This window comes from Cebus imitator, unplaced genomic scaffold, assembly GCF_001604975.1.
Source record: "Cebus imitator isolate Cc_AM_T3 unplaced genomic scaffold, Cebus_imitator-1.0 Scaffold337, whole genome shotgun sequence".
Lineage (NCBI taxonomy): Eukaryota > Metazoa > Chordata > Mammalia > Primates > Cebidae > Cebus > Cebus imitator.
In genome coordinates, this window is record NW_016107652.1 from 820232 (window position 1) to 837430 (window position 17199).

Here is a 17199-nt window from a genome sequence, read left to right on the forward strand (position 1 = left end):
TCATGTTTTCCATTATGTTTTCTAAAAATTGCTTTTACTTCATGTCCATAAGCACTCCCATGTCCTGCCTCTAGACTTATTTGATATCTGATTCAAATTAAACAGAAAATTCTAGAGGCATAAAATATAGAAATTGTGATTCATTGTTTGTTTATTATTGTTGACATTAATATGAGCAACTTGGACAATAAATTTCTAATTAAGAAAACCTAAAAACTGTATAATGTCTCTTTACATTAGAAAGAGGTAGAAATGAGCCTGATTTTAAGCTAAACAAAGTGTGGGTTTAGCTATGTGAAACTATTGTTACATTATGAGATGGATTTCAGTAAGACTTCTATTTAAATAATAATAGTAATGAGAATAATTCAATGGTATATGAAGGACATTTGTTTGACGGGGTCAAAAATAAACAGTGATCAGACAATATGCATAATGGTATTATGAAATTAATATTGAGCAAAATAAGTCTCAATAATTACTACAGCAAAGTCATGAATTTTGCTACTTAGAATTTCATGAAGGTTGAAGTCAAACATGACTCAATGCAAATTGGAAAATATATGTATATTTCTGATGACAACAACATTAACTATAATAGATATATTGTGCTTGGCCAAAATGTTGCATTTTCTAATTTTTTTAGGAGTATATTTCTGTTATTTATAAGTTACTTGTATTTACACGCACAGTTTTCATTTGAATTATTGTTCATTTATCCTAAATAATACATACCACTATCTCATCTCACAAAACAATAATTTCATCACCTTTTCATGTTGTTATATAGAACCGAGTTCTAAGTAATGCTAGGAAAAATACAAATGCCATAAAATTTAAATATGAAAGTATTCAGAGGTCATCACATTTGGGGGAAAAAGCCATATAAAAATACAATAAATAATTTACTCTAGCTAAGTAATCTGTGTACACCACCATTTCTATGTATATTATACTGACACAGTTGAATAGCCACAATTTGGGTTAGAAATGTATGCCTCTAAGTATAGTTTTCCCTTTTTTATATAGGCATCACTTTGTTTTATAGTTGGAGTAAATAAAAATACTGCTTTTCTTTGGGGTGACTGTTAAAATTGCACCACACAATTCCTTCTTAGTCCTCAAATGATTATGGAGTCTCAGAGTATCAGAATGGGCTGATTTTGTATAAACATGAAATTCTAATGTATCTTTCATAGTAATTATTGAAGAATGGAATTAATTATTATAAAATACTATTTTCTCCAATATATTTATATATTCAAAAATATTTAAGATTATTTATTATTATTTATGTATTGTGTAACCACTTAACGCAATGATGGATAAGAATATCCAAAACAATATAAATAAAAAGTGAAAAGTTTCCAAAATGGGAATTTTTTTTTATTGACTTACCTTAAAACTTGGGAAAGTAAAAGGGAAAAAAACACCATGACATTATTGTAACATATTTTAAATAAAAATAATTTATTAACAGTATAGTTGCAATCTATTTCAATGTTTATCATATTTTTGGGCATTTTCATTTTAAATTCAAACTGTCTCAGAAATGTTTATGTTAATCATATGTTGTGTTACAGACTGAATTATGTTCCTACAAAACTTATGTGTTGAAGCCGTCACCCCCAATTATACCTGAATTTGGAGATAAGGTCTTTAAATATGAATTAAAGTTAAATGAAGACATAATGGTGGGGCCTAGATTCAATGTAACTGGTGTACTTGTAAGACAGAGACACCAAGGAAGTGCCTGCAGAGGAAAAGCCATGTCAAGGCATAGGAAGAAAGTGTTCTCAAAGCCAGAAAGAGGACCTTCACCAAAAATTGAATGTGACAACATGTTTATCCTGATCTTCCAGTCTCCAGAAATGTGAGAAATAAATTTCTGGTAAGCCGCCCAGTCTGTGGTATTTTGTGATGGCAGCACTAGTGAACTACACTGTGCCCCAGTGTTGTTAATTTTCTCTTTTGCAGTCCAGGAGGTAATTGATAAAACAAAGTGCTTTCTTTTTTCTGGATGTTTAATTATTGTTATGAGTACATAGTATGTGTATTTATTTATGGAATACATAAGATGTTTTGATATAGACATACAATGTGTAATAATCATGTTGAAAACTTCTTTCATCAGTATTTTACAGATTTTATTTTAGAAATCTTTCACTTCTTTGCTTATTTCCTAAGCATTCTATTTTATGTGAGACTATTGTAAATAGAATTACATTTTAATTTACTTTTCAGATTGTTCACTATTGACATATAGAAATCTACTTTTTTTTCTCTTTTTTTTTAATGCTGAGTTTGTATCCTGCAAATATCTGTTCTTGTTTATTGATTCCAATAGTTTTCTTGTGGAGTCTTTAGGATTCTCCAAATGTAAGATCATATCACCTGCAAAAAAGGATAATTTGACCCTATTTAGATGCCTTTCGTATCTTTCTTTTGTCTGATTGCTCTAGGTAGGCCTTCCAGCAAGTACTGTGTTGAATAACAGTGGTGAAACAGTGGCATCCTTGTCATGCTCCAGGTCTTGGAAGAAAGGTTTTTAGCTTTACCCCATTAAGTATGATACTAGCTGTAGTTCTGTCATATATGACTTTTATTATGTTGAGGTATGTTCTTTGTATGCCATGTCTTTTGAGGGATTTTATCACTAACACTGCTAAATTTTATCAAATGCTTTTTTTGTCACCAATTGAAATGATCATTTTTTTTGCCCTTCATTCTGTTGATATGACTTATCACATGAATTGATTTATGTACATTCAAGGATTGGGGATCCCTGCACCCCAGGGATAAATCCCACTTGGTCATGAAGAATGTTCTATCAATGTATTGTTGAGTTCAGTTTGCTAGTATTTTGTTGAGATTTCTGCATCAATATTCATCAGACATACTGGCCTGTAGTTTTCTTCATTTGATGTGTCTTTATCTAGTTTTGATATCAGAGTAAGACTGGCCTCATGGAATGAATTTGGAACTATTTCCTTCTCCTATTATACAGAACATTTTTAGTAAAATTGGTATTAGTTCTTTAAATGTTTAGTAGAATTCAGTAGTAAAACCATCCAGTCCCAGGCTTTTCTTTATTGGGATTTTCTTTTATGACTTCAACCTCATTACTAGTTATTGGTCTGCTTTGGTTTTAGATTTCTTCATGACTGAATCTTGGCAGGTCGTATGTGTCTAGGAATTTGTTCATTTCTTCTAGATTTTCCAATTGACTGACATATAGTTGCTCATAGTAGTCATTAATTATTCTTTGAATTTCTGTGGTATCAGTTGTATTGTCTCCTTTTTCACCTCTCGTTTTATTTGGGTCTTCTCTTTTTTTCTTAGTCTGGCTAAAGGTTTGTCTGTTTTGTTTAAATGTGCAAAGCAACTTTTTTGTTATATTGATCTTTTGTATTGCTTGTTTCATTTAAATTTCATTTATTTCTTCTCTGATATTTATTATTTTTATGCTAATTTCAGATTTGGTTTGCTCCTGATTCTCTAGTTCTTTAACATGCACTGTTTCATTGTGTATTTGAAGTTTTTCTGCTTTTTTGATGTAGGCACTTATTGCTATAAACTTCTCTCTTAGTATTGCATTTGTTGTATCACATAGCTTTTGGTATGTTGTGTTTTCTCTATCATTTGTCTCAAGAAATGTTTTAATTTCCATCTTAATTTCTTCACTGACCTACTGGTCATTCAGACACATATTGTTTAATTTCCATTTTTATAGTTTCCAAAATTTCCCATTATCAATTTCTAGTTTTTTTTTTTTTCATTGCAGTCAGAGAAGATGTTTGGTATTATTGCAATTTTTTGAATGTTTTAAGACTAGTTTTGTAACTTAACATATGGTTTATCCTTGAGAATAATTCATGTGCTGAGGAAAGGCATGTGTATTCTGCAACCATTGAATAAAATGTTCTGTAAATATATGTTACGTTCATTGGATTTGTATTGCAGATGAAGCCCTATGTTTCCTTACTGATTTTCTGTCTGGAAGATCTGTCTGATGTTGAAAGTAAGGCGTAGAATTCTCTAGCTATTATTTGACTGGGATATCTCACTCTCTCTCTCTTTTAGCTCTAATAATATTTGCTTTATATAGCTCGGTGTTTCAATGTTAGGTTCATATATATTTATAATAATTCTATTTTCTTGCTTAATTGACTCTTTTATCATTATATAGTGACCTTGCTTGTCTCTTTTTATACGTCTTGTCTGGAAACCTATTTTGTCCCCATATCCTTATTTTCAATCTGTGTTTCCTTCTGGACAAAGCCTGTTTCTTACAGGCAACAGATTATTGGTTCTTCTTCTTTTTTTCTTTTAATCCATTCAGCTACTGTGTGTCTTTTGATTGGAGAGTTTAGCCCATTTACGTTCAATGCTATTATTGATAGGTAATGACTTACTCCTGCCATTTTGTTAATTGTTTTCTAGTGGTGTTTTGTAATCTCTTCCTTCTTTTCTTTCTGCCTTCCTTTTAGTGAAGGTGATTTTACCTAGGAATATCATTTAATTTCTTACTTTTTACTTTTTCATATTTGTTGTTTTCTTTTGTTTTGAGGTTCCCATGAGGCTTACAAACACTATGTTATAACCCATCATTTTAAACTGATAACAACTTAACATTATTTTCCTAAACAAGCAAAAGGAAAACTAAAGGAAAAGATTCTATGCCTTAACTTTATTTCCCTGCCTGGTATCATTTTGTTGTTTCTATTTGTATCTGTGCCACCTGGAGCAAGAGGTGGAATGACACAAGTACCCCTGTAGCCACCACCCCTGGGACTGTGCTAGGTCAGACCTAAAGCCAGCACAGCAGTGGTTCTCACTCAAGGCCTGATGTAACCATTCCATGATTATAACCTGTGTTTGCTCAGTGCTCTGGGGATCTACAATCAGCAGGTGACAAAGCCAGCCAGGCCTGTGTTATTCCCTTGAAGGCAATGAGTGCTTCCAGCCCTGGGCTGGTCCACAGCTGCTGTCCAAGAGCCAGGGACTAGAGTCAAAATCCTTAGAAGTCTACCTGATGTTCTATTGTGCTACAGCTGAGCTGGCACTCAAACCATAAGACACAGTCCAACTCCTGGGATCGGACACCCCAAGAGTCCACTTGGTGCTCTACACCTCGCAGCCAAGCTGCTACTCAAGGTGCAAGACAAAGTCCCCTTTAATTTTTCCTACACTTTTCTTGAGCAGGAGTCTCACCCCATGGCTCCCAAAGCTGGAAATGTGCTGAGTCTCACACATTGCCTGCAAGTCTCAGAGTTTCGCTTAAAGCTCACAATGTGCTACCTGGATATTGCTGATGGTGATTCAGGACCCAAGAGCTCCTCAGCAGATGATAAATCCTGCCATGACTGGGTCCTTCCCTTCAAGGCAGCAGGTTCCCTTCTGGCCGAGGGTGTTCCTAGAAATGTTGTCCAAGAGCTAGGGCCTGGAAAGGGAGCCTCACACTTCTGACTAGTGCCCCATTCTGCTGTGGCTGAGCTGGCATTCAAGGTGCAAACCGTCCTCCCTACTCTTCCCTCTCCTCTACTCCAGTGGAAGGTAAGAATGTTCTTTGGAGTCATGATCTATGTACCCTGGGGTTTGCAGTGCTCCCTTGGCCCATCCTCTATCCAGTGTCTCAGTAGGTCGCATCCCGCTCCCACCAGCCCACTGGCTCTGGGCCCAGCTCAGCACTAGGACTTGCTTAGGATTTTTAGCCCCTGTGGCCTAGACTGTCTTTCAAGTTTATTCAAAGCCCTAGAGCATGTTAGCTCATCGTGGCGAGGCTTGTGGGAAATCAAATTCGAACCTCTGGAACTGGCGATTTCCATCTGGCTAACACTGGTTTAAATGGTCCCTTTGTGGTTGGGCATCAGCTGAGTTTGGTCTAGTTTTTCTTTCTGTTATAATAGGCCAGCACTGAGTTCACTGCCTCACAATCACTGCGCTCTCCATTCTCTCCAGTGCACAGAATCACACACTGCACCACGCTGCTACTGCCATAAGGTGGGGGAAGGGTTGCATTAGCAATTCAAGGCTGCTTTTCTGACCTTTTCAGTGCCTCTTTTAGTGGTATTAAGTTAAAACCAGGTATTGTAAGTGCTCACCTGATTTTTGCTTCTCATGAAGGTGATTTTTATGTGTATATAGTTGTTAAATTGGTGTTCTTGCCGGAAGGATGATTAATGGAGCCTTCTAATCAGCTATTTTGCTTTGCCCCTTTCACCACAAAGTGCCTTCTAGTAGCTTTTATCTGTCTAAAATAATGAGCACTAATATCTTTTGAATTCTTAGAAAGGTAGGAAAGGTAGAGTATAAACATTTTATGTGTATTAAATCATTTAATCTTTAAAATGAACCAAGGAGTTAGGTTCACTATTTCTATTTTGCAAATGAACAGACTAGACTAGCACAGTGCTCTTAAGAAACTTGACTGAGTTCATTGAGTAAGGGAAACCTGCAGTTGATACTCCCACCTAAGAGGTATCATTTTGTTTTCTATACTTGTAATTTCAAAGTTAACTGTATTTTAATATGTTAAATATTTGTACCATCTTGAGAATGTCTTTTTCTCACTCTAGCTTGTAAATGTCATTTATCAAATACTCTTGTATACTTCTCTTTCTACTCTAGTGAGTGAGGGATGCTTTCTCTGGTAATTGGGTTATTTCACAGATAGCTTGTAGAAAGTTTTGCAAGCAAGGCAAAACTATAAATCATTATTTTCATACTTTTTATCATAACATTCAATCATATTAAAATTAAGTTACATTGAAAATGCCAAAAACATTTCACACTTATCAAAAAAGAGTTCGAGGTTTTGAAAAGATAAAAATTGCCATGCTGTTTTTTCAATGGATATGACATTTTACATTTCTTACCAGCAGTATAGAGGAATATCAGTTGCTCTACATTCTCATGAACAATTGCCATTGTCAAGTTTTTAAATTTTAGTCAATCTAGTAAGTGCATAGAAGTATCATATTGTGGTCTCAACTTGTATTTTGTTAATGACTGATAGTTTTGAGTGTCTTTTCTTGTGCTTCTTTGTTGTCTGTATCTTCTTCATTAAAGTGTTTGTTTAAATTTCGCACATTTTATATTGAAAAATATTCCTTTTATTGTGCCATTAGTAGGGGTGGGGTTGCATCAATAATTGAAGACTGTTTTTCTGACTTCTTCAGTGCCTTTTTCAGTGATATTAAATAATATATTCCAGGAAAAGTGCCATTATCAAATAATTGATTTGTAACTATTTCCTCAGTCTGCATTTTTTTCTTTTTATTATCCTAATATTGGCTTTAGAAGAAGAGACATTCTTAATTTGATAATGTCAGATTCATCAGCTGATTATTTATAGATTGTACTTTTGGCTTAGTACTTAAGAAGTATTTGCAATCCCAAAGTTGAAAAGTTTTACTCCAGTCAATTTTCGACTGAAAGTTTAATAATTTCAGGTTTTGTATTTAAATCTACTATGTATTTGAGATTTTAAAAATATATAGCATAAGGCATAAGAGCTCTTTCTAAAAAATAGATTATCCAATTTGTCAAGAATAATTTGTGGTTAATACTATCTTTTCTGCATAAATTGCCTTTGTACCTGTGTTAAGAATTAGTTGTCTACATATATGTGTGTCTATTATTTATTTCTGTACTCTCTTATCCGTATTCATTTATTTACATATTTTTATAACAATATACTTTCTTGATTACCTTTATAAAGTTTAGTTTACCCTAATGAAGTTAGTCTTAATAAAAGATGCCTTTACTGTATGATCTATTCATTCTGCTCCTATAAATTTATATAAATGAAAATACATATCCATACAAATACTTGTATATGAATATCCATAGAAGTTTTACTTAAAATAGTCCAAAACTGAAATGCCCATTAACATGATTTGAATGCTTTTGTCCCCTCTAGAAATCCACATTGAATCTTAATCCCCAATGAAACAGTGCTGGGAGATAGAGCCCCCCAAAAAGCATGTAGATTATTAGGACTCTGCCATCATGAATGTGTTAATGATGTCATAAAATGCCTTGATGGAGAAAATTTCTCCCTTTTTCTTTTATCTTCTAGCATTTGAGGACACAGTGTCTCTCCCCACTGGAATATGAAGTCTTCAAGTTTCCGTCTTGGAAGCAGAAAGCAGACCTGATCAGATGCTGGCACCATGACTTTGGACTTCTCAGCCTCTAAAACTGTGAGAAAAAAATCTTTGATTTTAATAAATTACCTAGTCTATCCGTATTTTGCTTTAGTAGCATAAAACAAACTGAAAGAGAAATTCAGTATCAAAAAAGTGCAATGTTGCTGCAACAATTATCTACTAATGTGGATATGGCTTTGGAGGTGGGTAATGGGTAGACACTGGACTAATTTGGAAGTAAATGCCTGGTAAATTCTGGATTGCTGTCAACGGAGCATGAAGTATGATTCTGGTGAGGCTTGAGAAGAAAAGGAAAATAAAAGAAGCCCCATTCTTACAGGTTACTTGTGTGGGTTGTGAGTGGAACGTTGATAGAAATATGGACAGTAAAGGCCAATTTCATGAGGTTTTAGATGGAGATGAGAAACAAGCTATTAGAAACTGGAGAAAAAGCCATCCTTGTTTTAAAGGGGCAAATAACTTGACTGAATTGTGTTCATGTCCTAAGACTTTGTGAAAGGCAGAACTGAAGAATGATGAACTACGATATAGGAATGGATAAGATCTTTACGCATCAAAGCATTTAGGATATTCTGTGTTATTTCTCTTGACTATTGTAAAACACGAGAAGAGGGAAGCTATTTAAACATAGAATTTACAATTAAAACAGAAGCAGAACAAAAAGATTTGGAAAATTCTCAGACTGTCCATGTAAAGAATAAGGAAGCATGCTTAGGATAGAAACCAAAGGTGCAACTAAAGGGTAGTCTGATAAAAAGATTAGGATAGAAGGAAGCCAGGTGCTATTCATAGAGACAATTCACAGATATTTCACGTATTTTTTAGGGATGCCATATCCATGATAGGCCCTTGAGTGACAGGGCCTTGGGGGCGAAATGGTTTTTGCAGAGGGGCCGAGGGCTTCTTTAGGACCTTGAGACTCACTACACAGGACTGTCATTGGTCTCTGTTCCCCATATTTCGATACAGTGCTATTCAGCTTCTCCAGCTATGATTCAAGTAGGCTCAGGTGTATGTTGGGCCACTGCTCCTGGGGATGCAAGCATTGTGCCTTGGTGGTGTCTATGTGGTACTAACTATGCTTTCACACAGACTGCCAGAGCCGTGAAATCATGGCTTCCCCTACCTAGACTTCAGCTGATGCCTCAATGAGTGTTAGGGTCCAGAAGTTTCACTATGCAGATTCCCCCTCCAGGACAATTTTTAGTAGAGCCATCGGGGCAGGACTGACCAAAATGCCCCAGAACTGTAGAGCCATCAATGTGCAGTGATAGCCTGGAAAAGCTACAAGCATGTGACTGCCAAAGTGTGGATTACTCCTAGCAAAGCTACAGGGTGGAGCTACCTGGGGCCTTGGTGGCCCAACCTTTATCCTACTGTGTCCTAAAGATAGGACACGGAATCAAAGACGATTCTTCTTCAGCCTTAAGGTTTAATGTTGTTTGCCTTGTTGGTTTCGGACTTACTTGGGGCATGTTACTCCTTTTTTCTTGCCTATTTCTCCCTTTTGGAATAGAAATGTCTATTTATGACTGTGTCACCATTGTATTTCAGAAGGACATATCTTGATTTTGGCTCTTGAATGAGAAGGTAAATTTTGGACTTTTGAGTCAATGCTGGAACAAGTTAAAACTTAGGGCTACTGAAATGGAATAAACATGTTTGGTGAGGAAGACATAAATTTTGAGGGGTCAGGGAAGAGTGCTATGGTTTGAATGCTTTTGTCCCTTCCAAAGATTCATAGTGAAACTTAATTTCCAATGCAATGATGTTGAGAGGCAGGTGAAATGTTTGTGTCATGAGGGCTTTATCATCATAAATTAATTAATGCCATTATAAAAGTACTTGATGGAGCCAGTTCTCCTTTTGCGCTTTTATGTTCTGCTATGTGAGGACATAGTATTCCTCCCCTCTGGAGGACACAGCATTCAAAGAAAGAAATTCTACAAAATTATCTCAGAAGCATAGAGTAGTCATTGCTAGATACTAGCAACTTGATCTTGGATTACCCATCCTGCAGAATGGTGAGAAATAAATCTTTAAATTCTATATAAGTTACCTAGTCGGTGGTATTCTAACATCAAAAATAGACTAAGACACCCATTATCAGTTGTTTAGATAAACAAAATATGGCATATACATATGTGAAGGTTTATTTTATTTTAGGTGTTAACTTGACTGAGTCGAAGGATACCAGGATGTCTGGTGAAGCATTGTTTCTCAGTGTATCTGTGAAGGTGTTGCTAGAGGGGACTGACATGTACCAGTGGACTGAGCATACGAAGACCCCCTCTTAATGCAGGCAGACACTATCCAGTTGTCTGGGGCATGCCTAAGAAAGACAAGCAAAGAAGAGGACTGTCTCTCTCTCTCTTCGGGGGCAGGATGCTTTCTTTCTTCCTGCCCTTGAACTCAGACTCCGATGTATTGGATTTTACACTCTATATTTGCACCAGTGGCTTCTCAGGGGCAATAGGTCTTTTGGCTTCAAACTGATGGCTGCATCATCAGTTTCTCTGGTTCTGGGGTTTCCAGACTAAGCCATGTTACCTGCTTCTTTGGTACTCTAGCTTGTGGGTGGCTTGTGGTGGAACTTCTTTACCTCTGATCATGTAACCCAATTCCCCTAAATAAATTATCTTTTATATGTATTCTGTTGGTTATATCTCTCTGGAGAATTCCAACTAATACACAATTAAATGGGATGCTACACTGGAGTAAAAATGAATTACTGATACAAGTTACAACATAAATGAATCATGAATACTTATGCTGAATGGAAGAAGCTAGAGAAAAAAATGAGTACATTCTGTTTAGCTCTATTCATATAAAATTCTAGAAAATATACACTAGTATATGTGACAGGAAGCAAATGGATGCTTGCCTGGGGATGGAGAGGAGGGATCCTAAAGGGCTGGCGAGAAAGGTTACAAAGGACATAGAGAAACTTTTGAGTGTGATGGATACGTTCATTGTTTACATCGTGCTGATAGTTCCACTGATGTACAGATGACAATATCAAATATATGTAAAACATATTCAATTTTATACTTTAAGGGAGTATATTATTTGTCAATTACATCTCAATATATGTTTTAAAAATATAGATGGAGAGACACTATTACATATATTTTTCCTAATCATGTTTTATACCCATGATGATTTATTCAACCACCATGCATAAACTGAGACCCTGATTTTAGTCTTCAGGACAAAATTTACTAATTAGCTATCCATGTACATGATAATTTACTGTACATCTTCAACCGAATATACCATAACATTTCAGTTTTGTGCATATTAAACTAAACATTTTTAATCTACTTAGCATTTCAATCTACTTCAGAAAATGTTAATCTCTAGAACCCAGTAACTAAAAGAAAATCTTGAGAGAAATGTCAAATTTTTCCTCTTTATATATCAAGAATTTCCAGTAACTGGACTTTTGCACACAAAGACTTTCAGGATCTGACCCTTAATCTTCTGCAATTATGTTTTCTTCCATTAAATTTTTTAGGCATTTTTTATTTTCAAAAACTATTGTCATTAATATATAAACATCTCATTCTCTCAAAAAACTCTACAACTATACAGCTGTTTGCTCCATTATTTACATAGGAAATGACCACAATACAAAAATAAGAGGGAAAAAGAAGCAAAATAGCAACCAATTTATGCTTTTCATGTAGGTGTGTTCCCACATATAAAAATTATGAAGGTCTTACAAAATTATTTACATCATTTGTCATCTATTTACACATCTTAAGAGCAACTTTTCTAACAATAAAAAATAATTTATCAAGTTATGAAAATTGTCTTCTAAAAAATTTAGTATATTACCACAAAATAAACAATATTTTTCTAAAAAAATAAATTTTCATTTCAATTATGACCCCTTTTGGCATTTTGCTTATTTATTCTGCCCTTTGGTTAACAGCATCAGCATCACATTACTATTTTATATTGCATATATGTAGCACTTGCTTCCTTAAGATTTTAACATATCATTTATATTTAAAAGCAGACATTGAGTTATATTAAAAATAGACTAAACTTCACTGCAACTTATATAAATTACTGTGTCTCACTGTATATTACATGCAAAATCCACATAAATTGTCATTTAACCAACAGCACTACACTAGGGAACATCTTGGTATATGAAAACTGCATCATAAATTCAGTGTTTCGGTACATGAAACCGGATCATGAATGCGACATTGTCATATGTGAAAACTACATCATAAGTCCTTCTTTTTAAAAATGACACTGCGTTTAGCTTATTGTAAGAGGTTGAACTTTTGTGTTTTGTAAATATCTTCAAGCCCTTAAGTTTATAATTCACATAAAATGCCCTTGCATTTAAAATAATCCTATTTTAATCAGTGCATGAAATTTGTTTTTTTTTAAATTCATTTGAATGATTGTTCCTTCCCTCTAAAGAAATGAATTTGGTAATTAATATTGAGAGGTATCTTACCACAAATTGTAACTGTAAGTGTATTCATGGTTATTTTCAAAAGAATTATGACTTTCTCCCAAAAAAATCCTTAAAAACTTGTGATAAACCCATAAAGCTGATTTGCATATTTACAAAATTTTGAATAGCAAATATAGGCAACTCATATACATATATTATATATTATATATATATATATATATATGTATATTTTAAAACCCCACACATTTGTTAAATGGCTATTTGTGAATTGCCAGGTACACTGTATACCTTTAAGGAATTATGTACTATTGAAAAAACACTACTCAATGCCAAGTAAAATCGTGACATACAATCCATCCTTCTTCCTGTGCCTGCCAACTGATTTGTTTACTGAACATCGTCACATTAAATGATGGTGCCTAGGTAAAAACGCTGCACACACTCCCCTCCACCCGTACCCCTTACCCATGTTGAGATGTGCCTGCCTGTCATGAGGTGAGATCTGCTTGTGTAAAGCCATATACATTACAGCAAACATTCCAGATTCTGAAAATGACTAAACACTTTGGTATCGATACAACGTATTCCCTGTTTTCTCAAATGTATACAGTATACATTTCCAGTCTTTGTTGTTTTCTTTTTTATTGTTGTGATTTTCTTTTTTTAATAGGAAGAGTTAGGTTTCTCGTTTGAAAGGGAACGCAGTGGACCTGGAACGGGCAGCATGGGCAGTGGTCGTAGCGTGAGAAGCTGCGGTTGCACACGCCGCACCGGAAGGGCTTGGTGCCCGTATACTTCCGGTGGTCGTGGGTCGCTTCATCGAATCGGGCGAATCTCCAGTCGCAGCCTTCCCGGGTGCACTTGTACGGCTTGTCACGAGTGTGAGTGTTCAGGTGAGCTTTTAAATAAGAAGACTTTATATAAATTTTTTTGCAACCAGGGTAGTCGCAGTAGTGGATGCGTCGTTTCTCCAAATCTGGGTTACTCCTTCTGTTGGATCTGACAGGTTGAATGTTTTGTGAGTTAACTGGCAGGGTGGTGGGTAAATTTGGATTGCGAATTGCCAGTTAAGAAGCCATTGGAGCAGCATAGGATGGAGGTGGTGGTAAATTCTGGAGCATCTCTGCTTGTATATATGGACTTCCAGGCTCCGAGCTTGATGGTGAAGGGGGAAAGTTAAGTGGCCTGTTGTGGAAGAAACTGACTTGGCGTTGTGTATGTGCAAGGGAATTACATGACCTGGAATTGTTTCACTGCAGTCTGCAGAACAGCAGAGGTGTGTGTGTTAAGGCCTGCCATGGCAGCTGAAATAGAAACATTAGGAGTGTCCATGGCTGCTGCCTGGTTTGTAGAACTGGGCATATCTAGATCCGGTGTATTCAGTAGCTGGCACAGGTAGCCTTGCTGGGGAGGAACAGAAGAATGAAGATCTGGTGTAGGACGTTCTTGTTTGATGAAAACATTGTTCACCTCTGGAGCTACGCTCTGCTGTGAGCTGAATATACTGGTGAACTCGGGGAGGGCCTGGGTCGGGGCGGAGGAGGGGCAGCCATTTCACTCTAGTGACTGAAAATGGCAACAGGTTCTGTCTTGATGTGTGTGACGCAGGGTCTCTGGGATTTGTCGAGGCCAGTTCTCAGGTGAGTGATGTGAGGGAGGAAGATGTTCCTGTGGATACTGTAAGGTAAACCCTTCAATGTCAGCGAAGAACTGGTCTACGACAGAGGCACTGTCTCCTCTATACTTTTTATGCTCTGGAATGATAGGAACAGAAGGAAGCTGAGGTGTCAGATACTTCTCCATTTCACGTCTTGTCTGGACCAGCTCCTCTGGAGGCAGCCGCGGGTGGCTGGGCAGGCTCCGGGGCCTGCGGGGTGCGCAGGCTGCACCTGCCGGCGGTGGTGCGGCTGTTTCATTCAGCTCCGCGCGGGGGAAGAGCGCCGCGTCGCGTCGCGGGCCAGGTTCGCGGCGCTCAGCATCGGCATGAACTGCGCGAGCACGGGTTCGTCCTGTGACGTCCGCGGCTGGGGCACGGGTCCCAGGCGGGCGCTCCTGCTCAGCACCCGCCTAGCCGTGGGCACTCGGGGGCGCGGCTCCCGGCACGGGTCGGGCGCACTTCCCACCTCGCCCACGCTGGCTCGGGTCAGCTAGCTCTGCAGTGGGCTGCGGGCGGAAGAGGGGGGCTTTCGAGCGGACCCCTCAGTCAGAGGCAGGAACAGTATTCAAAGGCGGGCACCAAAAGCAAAACTCTTCCGCTGACACAAGTAAACGCCAACCTCCTCAGGGCGGCCACTTTCCCCCCCCTCCGCGCCCCACCGCACTCTCTGGCTCCCGGGAGCCCTTTCCCGCCACCGCCGACCTCCGCGCGCGAGCCGAGAGCGCGCGTACGTGCCCCGCGACTCCTCCCATTCAATTATTTTTTAAAAATATTATAATTGGCTGTTTTCCTTATGAACGTTCTAGGCTCTTTTCCGTCACATGCTTCACTTTATGTTGTTCCAACTGCCTGGAAATCTGCCCCGTCATCATTTGTAAATTTTAACCGAATGTTATATTCCTTATAAAGTTTGTTCCCAAATCTTTCACTGACTTTGGAGTCCCTTTTCCTTGGGACTCATTATATTAAATATTATTATTGTATTAAATATATTATTTTATTATATTTCTTCAAAGCCAACTTTACTGGGAAGAGGGCATGGGATGCATGTTCATTTGTACATGGCTAGTGCTCAGCACAGCGCCTGCCATGCACTTGGTATATAATGAATTGCATGATGTGAAAAATGTACAGGATAGGCCGGGTGCGGTGGCTCACGTCTGTAATCCCAACACTTTGGGAGGCCGAGGCGGGCCGATCGCGAGGTCAGGATCCTGGCCAATATGGTGAAACCCCGTCTCTACTAAAATACCAAAAATTAGCCTGGCATGGTGGTGAGCACCTGTAGTCACAGCTACTCGGGAGGCTGAGGCAGGGGACTTGCTTGAACCAGGGAGGCGAAGATTGCAGTGAGCCAAGATCATGCCACTGCAATTCAGTTTGGCAACAGAGTGAGACTCCTTCTCATTAATAATAATAATAATAATAAGATAATTGGACACCAAGTAACAGTGCTTCCGCATGCCCAGAGAGGGCTTGTCTAGCTTAAATTGTTTTTTTTTTCTTTTCTTTAATTATGAAAAGATAGGTTTCTTAAAGCAAGCGGCAGTTTTATTTATGTGGCAGAATGTACCAATCTGAGGTATCATATTTAATAAGCATTCTCCAGAAATAATTTGGGTAATATATTTTTTTTATCTAAAGAATCATTAGTAATGAGGGTTATAAGTCATAATGATACATGACGGCCTTTCATTTGGTGGGTGGTATGATTGAATAGAGTGGTCTGGTAAGATTTATATCTGGACATAGATAAGAGAAAATTTTTTACCCCTCAAAACCTATATGCAAGAGAGCACTGTTTATACAAATTCTACATGATATAACCACTTATGAATGAAATTAACTATGCATAACTAACATTAAAATTAACTTAATGGGAAATATATACTATAGATCAAATTGCGAATGTCATGGATCACATTAACTTTTAAGATGATACTAATATATTAACTATGCTATTTCCAAATGTTCATTTAATTTATTTGTTTACTATGTAATTTTTATTTATTCAGAACTCCATGGTATTTCAGAAAAGCTAATGCTTCCTTTTTCCAAATCATATAGTGGGGGTTGGTAAATCAAAAATTATCAAAGGAATTTTAACCTACCTCCCAAAATGGTTCCTTGTCTTCCTCTTCCTCCTCTCCCTTTTATTTTTCGCTCTTCTTTCTTTTCCTTTTCCTCCTCCTCATTGTTATTATTATCATCATCATCCATTACCCCAAGTCATGGTAGATCATGTCTCTTTTTAAACATCTATTATTTTGCATGTATTAAAAACCTAAAGATGATTAAATATTGCTTTAAATCACATTTCACCACTCATTTTATTGCATATTTTAAAACTGTGTTGATCTTAAAATTTAAATATAATTAGATGTGATTCATAAAATTATTTAACACATAATTTTCTAACATACATTAAACTACAATTTTAGATGAGTAAAATATGGTAACCAGGAAGTGGCACAATGGAGCAGTGAGTGTGTTGGGGAGACGTCGATCAAAGAATACAAAATTTCAGTTAGGAGAAATAAATTCAAGAGATTCATTTCACAACATAGTGACTATAGTTCATAACAATATTTTCCCTTCTGAAAAAATACAAAGAAGGTAATTTTTGAATGTTTTCACCTTAAAATAATGCAGTAATGCATATGTGAATTAACTAGATTTAGCCATTTTTCTATATATGTATATATTTCAAACAGCATGTTGCACACAATTTTACCTGTCACATAAATTAAAAGTCACATATTTAATTAAAATCTGAAATATTTCTAAATAATTCTATTAAGCAATGCACTGCATAGAATTTTAATGGCCAAATAGAATGTCACACATTCTACATGTGCACATACTTAAATATAAATACACCCATATATATGTGTGTGTGTATATATATATATATATATATATATGAA

At 36.7% G+C, this 17199-nt stretch overlaps 1 pseudogene; it reads right to left on the reverse strand.

Annotated features, from left to right (window-relative positions):
- Window positions 1–12773: 12773 nt before the first annotated feature.
- Window positions 12774–14546, reverse strand: LOC108287126 (annotated as a pseudogene).
- Between the last annotated feature and the right edge of the window lie 2653 nt (window positions 14547–17199).